At 29.9% G+C, this 10,948-nt stretch overlaps 1 long non-coding RNA gene across 1 annotated transcript; it reads right to left on the bottom strand.

Moving 5' to 3' along the window:
* Nucleotides 1-294: 294 nt before the first annotated feature.
* Nucleotides 295-3,746, bottom strand: LOC119675327. Its single transcript, XR_005252223.1, has 2 exons — nucleotides 3,637-3,746; nucleotides 295-495 (listed from the first exon to the last, which is right to left on the bottom strand). It is a non-coding gene; the product is annotated as an uncharacterized LOC119675327 (long non-coding RNA).
* Between the last annotated feature and the right edge of the window lie 7,202 nt (nucleotides 3,747-10,948).

The raw sequence follows: 10,948 nt of genomic DNA on the forward strand, positions 1-10,948 counted from the left end.
CAATAATAGTAGAAATCCATTAAAAAAAAAATAGCGTGTGCCGGTACAAATGACTTCATTTCATAGAAGGAGTAACTACTAATTTCGACTTATAGAAATTCTCGATTGAAACAATAAATGACTATAATCGAATACAATACTCCCATTTAAATGTTAACAACTTTATTAACAAAAAAGAAGTTATTAAACTTTTAATGAGCAGAAAGCCTACAGAGAATAGAGAAGAAACGTGGAAGAATAATTGAAGACGATCTAGTTTTGTAGTGTGTTGGACGATTTAGTGTAGTAATTTACCTTGTATCTGCGGTGCATTTGGTTTATAGTCTTGGTAATCAGCATTTATTGTACTATTCGACGATGAGTGATTGCTGCTTAATTGCGATAACCTCGTACTGGAAGCTGTCGGAGCCTTTGGTGTGCGTAATGGATCGAATTCACGAAAATTATTTGGAAAGCCCAAGCTCAAACCTCGAAATTGATGAGTGCCGGGAGGACCTAAAAATAGTAATAAATAAAATTTAATAAAATTATTTAAGTTGAGTATTGTTGTATTTTAAAAAGTCAAGCAATTTGTGATATAAATGAGTTAACGGTATCTTTGAAATGTTTCAAAAAGTGTTATACGCCATTTTGTGTATTTATAAGATACTTTTCATATATATTTCTTTACTTTTCATATATATTTCTTTTTTCACTTTTTTTATATATAAAAACAGTTAATGCAGCTGTAATGATTGCAGTGAAATTAACATAATTTCAAGGTAAGCCAGCTAGTCGAAGACATAAAAATGCAATGTATGTATGTATGTATGAGTTCATGTATGTATGAATGTACGTAAGTTAGTTTTTTATTTTTAATTTTTCCAGAAAACCGCAAGTTTACATTTTTAAAATGTGTAGTAGCAACAGAAGAAGGAGGTAATGCATTCTTTATTGGTTTCTGATTAACTGCAAAAGTAGTTATGAACTCACTCCTGTCCTTTACTGACATACTAACCCAACATGTTTGTATATATGTAAAAATATGTCTAGAAAAACTACATCATTTCTTTATTACATATATATGTATATATATACACTTTAGATAGTGAAAGAAAATATTGAGGCAATTTCAAAGAGAGGGTAACCAATTGCTTGCCTCATTATCAAGTCAATCTAATAATATTTTGACGTATATCCTTGCGTCTTCTGTTTGAGGGATTAACTTTTCCTTTTTTTTATACTTGAGATATTTTTAGTTATATATTTTTTTATTTTTGTTCATTATTATTATTTAATAATGTTGCGTAAATAGTAATTATGCCTACTCGGTTTGTGCGGTTTTCATTCCATGTCTTCGGTTTATGTAGGTGAAAAAATCGCAAGTGTGACCGACCATCCAACCACATGTTTTACGGTATTCTTTTACCTTTACGCCAAATGTTTCCAAACAATCGGACAGAGTAACAATGAGCCGCAATGGGAACACAGCAGGACATTGGAAAGTATCTTTTCTTTGGTTTTTTGTAATTTTAAGTGTAAATGCGATTATTTTTAAGTGCCTTTTTTGCTGAACTATTTTCTATTATTATTTTTTTTTCTGTTTAATGAATAATTAAAAAACTAGTGCAAGTAAGTTTTAAGGACATTTCCGTATTTAATAAGGCGTTACTTGTGGTATTAGGATTTAGTTTTCGTTTCATAGGAGTTTTATATTAAGACTATAAAACCTTTGTAAAGCATTAAAATCGTTCTAAGTTTAATAATTTTAAATTTAAATTTAAAGCAATATTTATATAAGGAGCTCGAAATTTAATATAATTTTTTATATCATATTTTTTGAAAGCATGTTCGATTTTGTATCAATCGGATTCCCAGACCTTTTTCTAGGTGTCCATAATATAAGGTGTCCATAATATTAAGAGGTTGCCTAGGCTACCAATCTGCTGAAAAATTAGTATATCAATATAAATCATTATAGATTTATTAAAGATTTATTTTGAAGTCGTAAGGATATAGAAAAGGTTTATCGTTCGACTTTACTATTATCAATACGTTAGAAATAACTTTATCTCAAAGTTAAAAAGTAGCTAAAACATTTTTTTAACTAAACATTTTTTTACATTATAATAATAGAATAAGTTGAAAAAATCCAGTTTCTTTAACCCTTTTTGATAATCCACATCCTTACTGGACAACAGATTAAATATAATAACTTTTATTCAGTTTTTCCTTTAGTACGTTATAAAAACTAATTTTGATATAAAATTCCAAAAATTTAGTTGGAGTAGGAAGAATTATTTTAACCCTTTGACATTAGAGCTATTATGAAGCAGTTGCATGGCAAATAAAATGAAGGGTTATCAAAATGACCCTCCAGAACTCAAAATATTAACAGCTTTAACTGTCAAAATTTCATGATTTAATTTTTGACATATGTTATTTTGGATGATAGACAATTTTAATCATTTATAGCATAATACAATATAGCAACTTATTATTGAAGTTTATTAATAAAATTCTCACTTTACGATAACAATATATGAACATGTAATGTTCTTAAATGTAATCATTCTCAGTATTCATAAAAACTTGACGTAGTTGATCTGAAGGCATCATTGAGCATTGAGTCAGTCTTATATTTCAAAATTAGCTCTAAAAAGCAAGAACCTTTAATATATTTTATTAACAGATTACTAACATAAAGTGTGTACAATCATGATGGCACCTTACAATTACGGGATTAAAAATACTTAAATAAATTTATGAACTCCATTAGTCCGCTGATGATTTCTGTAGATTTCAAAATAACATCGCTCTGAAGTAACTGGCAGTATGGTTTATACGTATAGTATGGTTTGTGTATATAGAAATACACACAAAATAAAATGGTGAGATTTTCTCTGAAACCGATTAATGGAGCTTAGTATTTTATGGAGGAAGTACTCTTTAGTATTGCTTTAGAAAACAATTTCTAAAGCGTCAACAGTTTAATTTTATTTCGAATTCTTAGGCCTATGGGATCTATAGGTGATTACGATTTTGGTATTCTTAAAGATGGACTGAGAAAACAAATAGATCCTTTAGTCAGGGTACTATTTACTTTCTTTGATTTAAAGGCAGCGTTTATTAAAAGTTTTAAGTTTATTAAAAAATGTTAACAGCCACTGTTCAAGATCCTTCAATATTGTTAAATACTAAACTGTTCATTTTAAAAATACTATTCTTCATGTTTGTTGTATCTAAAAATTATTTCTAAGTAAATTAAATTTATTTTATAATGAGTATGAAAATATCTACAGTCGGCGTTATTGGTGGTATTGATGATTAGCGTTTTTAGGATGTGTTCGCAACAAATTTGCTTAGAGGTCTCACCATTAATAGTGTCACTAATGTTGTAGGAGCTGCTAACCCTGCCTGAATCTTCACTAAACTGTTTACCATCGTCCTCACTAATAGTTGTGGTGGAATTATAACTATCATATGTTGAAGTATAGGACAGTGCAGGCTGCGAAGAAGGTGATGCCGATGAAGATAGTTCAGAACATTGTGTATCACCAAAAGCTAAACTGGATTTACGGCGTAAGGATGTGTTATGTGTAAAATTACCTGTACCCGAAACCGTAGCAGAACGCTGTTTAATAGCGATCAACTTACTTGTCTTAGAACGTGGCTCCCTCGGTCCATCAACGGTGACTTTGATGGCTTTGGCATAGGTAGCCACCTGTGGCGGACTTGTTGCAACGGTGATTGTTAGAGTAAAACTTTTGCCTGTAAAAGAGATGAAAAAAGAAAATAAAAATTAGTCATTAAAAATATGAAATGAAAAGTTACGACTTTTTTATGAGTTTGAAGTGTAAAAAAAATGTTGACATAAATTTTAGGCAATATGGCAATAAGGCAACTTGTCAGCGCAGCGGCTAAGATTGATTTATACGCGTTAATATTGAACTGAGGCAAGGAACGAGAGAAAAAAAAGTGTTATGATTTTTTAAAAAATATATTTTTTTTAATTTTTGCTTTAATTTTAAATTTTCCAAAATATTTTAGTGGCACACGAATTAATTTAAAGTGATCATTACACGCGCCAGAACTGTTGGCGGTCTTCGTTGAAGACGGTCTTTTGCGCTTCTGCTCGTTTTTTGGCAGTTAAGTGTTAAAATCAATTTTGTTGCACCATAACTCTAAGGATTTGCCGAGTAATAGTGTTGTCAGTGACAGCAGGATAATTGAAAACCTACAAAATATTGCTAAATATAATATTTATGAACTTCACATTGCTTTAGTGGGTCAATGGAGGAAGAGATTTAAACTTTTATGACTTAAATCCTTAAAAAAAGTTTTTTTGTTAAATAAAAAAAAAAATAATAAACTCTTCTTCAACTAAAACTGCCATTGTCACTCTGCTACTTTATTGTTATTGCCCATAAGGACTATGAATTATTTACTGTTTTCGGTTAAAATATTTTTACTACTATTTACAAATAATAAAACCGCAAAACCGTTTACGAGCATAAACAAACGAGACAAATTAACCCACAACAACAATAAAACTCAAGTCCATTTAATAAAAATTAAAAAATATAAATAAATAAATAAATATGAGAAGAAAAAAACAATTCAAATTTACTGGACCAAATTTACAAACAATTGACGAGTCCACCTTTGCTTGCACTTTATCACTTTTTAAACGACGGCAATCGTTAAAGCAGCTAACAGTCATTGCTATACTTGCATACACCTTTCCACACCGGTATACATATACATATATATACACTTATATGTACCGCTATGTTTATACATAAATATCTGCCTTCCACTTTGTGGTAGTGGGTAGCATCAATAAACAGACAAAGTATATTTGGCCAAGCCCACTTTTGCGCGGTAGCTTCGTTTAAATGTTGATGACCAAAAGTTTGTTTGCTTGTTTGTTTGTTTGTGCCTATAAAACGAGTGAATTAAAATTTTTGGGGTTGGGTTTTTTGGTTTCGTATGGTTTGTTTGATGCCAACCAACAAAATGCAATAACAACAAAAGTTTAAACACCCACAAAAAATGTAAAGCCATAGACCAACTAACCACAAAACCTCAGCCGCAGGCACAGGCACAGGTACTGAGCGAATATAAACACAAATATACACACAACGAACGGCATATGCTCTGGAACGATAACAAAAACAACAGCAAAAACAACAACAAATTTGCAAATATTTAAGCAGCTATGAATGAAACGAACGAGGATGAAACTATTTTAAAGACACAATACATAGAAAGCAACAAAATTAATTCACTGTAGAAAAATTATGCTTGACATGTAGTGTGGGTTTTATTCTTCATAAATTGAGTATATGTGTGCATGTGTGTATGTAACATAAGAATAATAAAAATAATAAAGGAGTAGAGTATGGAATTTATTTATTTGGTCTAACTATACAATTATTTAAAGAAACTTAAAATCTATGATTTTCTTGCTACTGTATTTTTGATTTAATTAAGCTTGAAATTATTAATTATACCATATAATTCATACATGTAAGTGATGTTATTTCATAGGTTTTTAATAGAAAAGACTATATCTACAAATCGATTGTTGAAATTGTAATAATTTATTAGCATAAAATTAATCTAAAACTAACGAAAATGCTGACTATATAATCCTTTCTCCAAATTTGCAACAAATGTGATTATGTTACTTATTTATAATTATTTAAAAAAGCCAGATATTTCTCTAAAAATACTCATATACTACAGAATTCAGGAATTTATACAATAAATAATTACATATAAGCATAGACGGCAAACACTATTATAACCCGTTCATCTCTAACCCTTCCAGAGAAACATGCAAGGACGATTACTTACTCTATCTTGATATGGCATACTTCAATCAATATAATAATTTTACTTTAGATATTCATCAAGAGAATCTACTACTCACTTTCTTGCTTCAAAAATCATAAGAACTTCAATTTCTCGTCCCTTACCTATCCACACTATTTCTCTTTTGCTTTCACTCTTAGTCAGGATCATTTACGACTCAGAATGTAGACTGAATGTAAATGGTGAATAAACCACCATTTAGTGATCTGGCGAGGATATATTATAATAATTATAATAAATTAGAATATGAACAAATTATATTGTATTAATTACATTTATGGTTTTTAGGTGTATACCAGAAATTCACACTGTAGTGAATTCTTGAAAAAAGCTACAAAGACATCATCGACAGCCACCATCATTTTGTCGACCATAAAGTAGTATTGAAATGCGCTGGCTCTGCATAGTAATCTTGAGTACTACTCGTAGTTTCATTCGGGTAGGATTGAGTCTCTCCAAACCTTCTAGTTCTTATCTATCTAACTTCGCTCTTAACACAAGTATCAATATATTTCAACGACAAACACCCCCATTTGAATTCTAAGGCATTCCGTCGATATCAATTGAAGCCATACGTATATATGTAGTTTCCTACTTGGAAGGGAGTATAAAGCATCTAACACCTCTGCTGTTCCTTAGGATACAACATACGATTGTAAAATGCAATTCCACGTTAAATAAAAGTAACTGAATACAATCATTCTAACCGTTCTAATTTAGATTTAAACCATAGCCATCACGATATTCCTATTAAATGGGCCAATCTTGATAGGTTACGACATCCGAAATTGTCTCACACCTTTGGTCGTCTGCGGTAAGTAAAACTCTTTAACTATCATATATAACATAAACAGTATTGAATGGAGCCTGCTGGATTTTAGCTGCCTATTACGATTGGCATACCTTACCTTGGGAACATTCTAACTCCTTTTCCGCGGGGGTGTTAGTGTGATAGTTTACTTTAGGGTGATTGCAGTGATATACATTATTCTCAATCTACTACATATTATAGTAGTATGTAGGGCCATATTCAGGCCGTAAAATACACTCAAGACTAAAGGAAAATTAATTTATTATTATTGAAAATAAATTATTAATTTTAATTTGTCTGCTCCTACAATCAGCAAATGGCTTATGGCTTATATGGTAGTAGTTGAATTTTTCAAATGAGTTACAAATTATGAAGTACCGAAATTAATAGGAAACATGAGCAGGCGGTGAAACTTAAAAGAGACGTCAGAAATCTATTTTAACAGCACAAAATGAAGAAGAAGACATCCACATTTGCGTTTGAAAGTTCAATTAATTAAATTAAGTGAAATTAATCATGTTGGCATATATTAGTGCTTTTTTGGAAAACAATGGCAACAAATGGATATTTTAAAGTTACCGTAAAATGTAAGAAAATTAAGTTATTTTTCATAAGAAAGCCCGAAAAAACTGGAGCAAGTCAATTGTTTTCTTTAATTTCTTAAACCCATTTTTTTGTCAAAATGTTTTTTGTTCAAAACACAAAAATATATTTTTTTTAGAAATTTTAGATATATGAGTTTTGGTACTTCAACGTAAAGGCTTCATTCACTCGCACCGTACGTTCGATATGGAATAAACTTTAAAGTTAAAAATCTAAATTAGTCATGCGGACCTTAGCCGAGCTATTGTGTGCGTGAGCTTGAGAATAAGTTGAAGTGGAGCAAAAAAACAAAAACAAAAGAGAGATAAATCAGTGGCGATACTCGAACATCAGCGCAACAAGGATGACTGATTATCAAAAATAGATGCCGTGTGTGTGTTAAGGTTGTGTGTGTATTTCATTATCATATCCATTATTATTATGATTATGATATTTGTTTCTTTGTTTTTGTTGTTGTAGTTGAAAGGCGCTTATTATTGATGACGCGTGTCATTCATTCACTCTTCTCATTTGTGTGCCGTTCTGCATTGAACAAATTAGTACCATTAATCTAGCAAAAAAAAAATTTTTTTTTTTGATAGTTTGGTTGACTTTGATGAGCAGTGAACCCTTTTGTATGGATTTTAGGTATTATGGATGAGTTTTAACTGTAAGAAGTCAAACTAAGTGAAAATGTGTAGAATGACCTTTGAAGTCTTAAGTTAGAAATGTAGTAGTATTTAAATATTCATATTTTTGGTTATTAATTAGTGTTAGAATTTTAAAAATACTTAGTATTTTAAGAAGACAAAGGATAATAGATAAGAGACATATTTTCTACTAATAGGTTAAATTTAGATAATCATAAGTAGTTGATATAAATCTGTTTAAATACATTGGGTACTCTTATTTTATCAAAGTATGCGGTTTTCATTTGAATAAAGTACCAGAAATGTGGTCGCATTAGTATAGATTTTGAAATACAGATTAAAATTATTCTCCTTATACCATAGATTGTCCAAAATGCACCGGTGCTTACACTCATATAAATTTTTGATTTTAATCAAAGTGCGGATAAACAGTGTTCTTCTTCTTAGCGAGATTGTCCGAGGTGAACCTGCGTTTACTCTGATAACAATAATTATAACTGATCAAGAGTAAATAATAATGATTTAAATTATCATATAAAAATACTCTTATATAAAATATTAATGATTTATTTAGCAATTAAATATGGTCTAATTATTTTATTTATTACGTTCAACAAGCTAATTCTTAATGAAATTATTTATTTTTGGAGAGGTTTCAAAAGGTAGTGAACTACAGCAACAAAAATTGCTTTTATATTATTTTAATTAACCATACAGCTGACCATGCAGTTTTTTCAAGTATCGCAAATACCCATCATCAGTGGTCTTGGAATTATTTCTTATATTTAATTATTCGTAAATAATTTTACTTTTTTTTATATTTTTATAATAATTCCTATTTTAAAACATAAACTTATAACGGTTTTGTGACAAAAAATCAAATATATAATTTATTTTAACTGCTTATATGTAGATTTTTAATAAAGAAAAATATAAAGTATTGCTTTTTTTAAATTATACTCATTTAATAAAATCAAGTCCAAAACGTCAAGTGCAGTTAATAATTTTATGTAAAATTATATGATTTTTTTTCTCTAAAGCGTATAAGCCTTTAGGCTAAAGAATAAAATAGGCAAATATCAAAAATATTAAAATGTATTTACAGCAAAAGCAATTACATTTCTACGCTTGATTAAGTGTCATTTCAGTGAATGCAAAATATGACATTTAAACGGTCATAATCAGCGGGCAGAGAAATGATTTTCAAAATGGACGTAATTGCCAGCGATTCTGATTAAAAAAGGCAAAAGGAAAAAAAAATGAATTAAATTAAAAATGTCGAATGAAATGACAAAATGGAAAAATACATGGGCGAATACAAATCGCGTTTTTCGCCGCCGTCAGCTCCATTACTGTCCATCAACTGACATCTAATCACAAATCGCCGCATGAAGTCCAGCAATCGCTATGATTTCTTTTTTTATACTGTTCTCCTTCTATTTAATGTAAGTGTTGTGTGTGTGTTTGTGTAAGCCATTGTTATATTAAATAAAATTTATACATAATAATTATGTCTGCCTTCATTGATATTGTACTTTTTGTAGATTGTGTATTTTTAATTGCTATTTATTGATTTCATGATATTTACGATAATTGAGAGCTTCTACTTTATTTTATTATTTACTTATATTGTAGTTGAAAAACTTGTGGTTCAAAAACCACATTGAAGTTTTGGCACAACATAAATTGTTCTTTAGAGGGAGATATTGGACCCAACCAAGATTCTTAAAAAAGAATAATGTAGAAGAAAAGTAATTGACTCAATCACAACTACTGACTGAACTACACATTTTACTATTCGCATTTGTCTTCTATCTATCTTCTATTAATAGCTTTTAATAGCAAATTATTATGTATATAGTACTATATACATATATAGACACACAAATACAAGTGTAATAAAATGAACGTATCTATTCAATTTGTTTAATCGCTTATTTAGCACTTAGTGCATACTGATTTGTTAACCAGATACGAAACGATTACTCATATTAAGCAAACATTTATATTATATATCTCACAATTATTAACTAAAACGACATAAGTTAAACAAATTAGAATAATCGCATCATTGAGGACAAATATTGAAAATGAATTATTTATTTATAACAATAATATGGTAGATATGCAACCTCATCAAATTCCAATTAAAAATAGTTTTATTTGGATAAGTTAAAAATCAAATAAGTAGAACCAACAGATTAAATGTAAAAAGTATTCAAAAATAACCAGATACATACATATATATATATATGATGTATAGCAAATCTAAAAACCCATAAGATAAACATGTTCTATGTATACGATTCGACACTAAAGAAGGAATCACAGATGGTGTTTATGGGCGGGCGGGGTTGCTATCCTCGGAAGCGCTAGGTAAAAACACGATTATCTTTCATGCAGAAACTTACTATATACCATAGACTATATGCCATGTAATGTGCCATAGACTAATTATTCCAACTGCTAGTCAGGCAGCAATAAAGGCATCCAATTTTCAAGTGGTGACATCAAGACGCTGGTGATGGAGTTTCTCAAAAAGCTGAATACCCTTAGCCCAAATATTCAGATATAAATCCTATAAGTTCCAGCACACACTAAAACTTTTGGCTACGAAGTTGCAGATAAATTTGCGAAGAATGGAGCAGCCTCGCTGGTTGTAGGTCCGGAACCATTCTGCGGTTTGGAAAGAGCTAATATGTTTTCATCTATTCAGAAAGTAGGGAAGACACAAAGAACGCTGTACTGGTATAACCTACAGATGCTATTACAATCGAAATCGCTTATAGGTATTTTCCACTTAAAATGGTTTAATGATTGTATGCAATTAAATGAATTTAACTTTAGAATCATAAGAGAAATTGTGAGAGGTTACTGTAGGTTAAACAAACATCTTACAAAACTTGAAACATTTTAATGAAACTTTTAGTTTTGTGGGAAAAATAATGGGATTTAAAAATAAGTGCTAGGAGTTTGCCCAACATTGATACATAAACGATGGGCATCTCATATCGAAAAAAGAAAATCTCTGTAGATTTTATACTAC

This window comes from Teleopsis dalmanni, chromosome 1 (assembly GCF_002237135.1).
Source record: "Teleopsis dalmanni isolate 2A chromosome 1, ASM223713v2, whole genome shotgun sequence".
NCBI classification, from domain to species: Eukaryota; Metazoa; Arthropoda; class Insecta; order Diptera; family Diopsidae; genus Teleopsis; species Teleopsis dalmanni.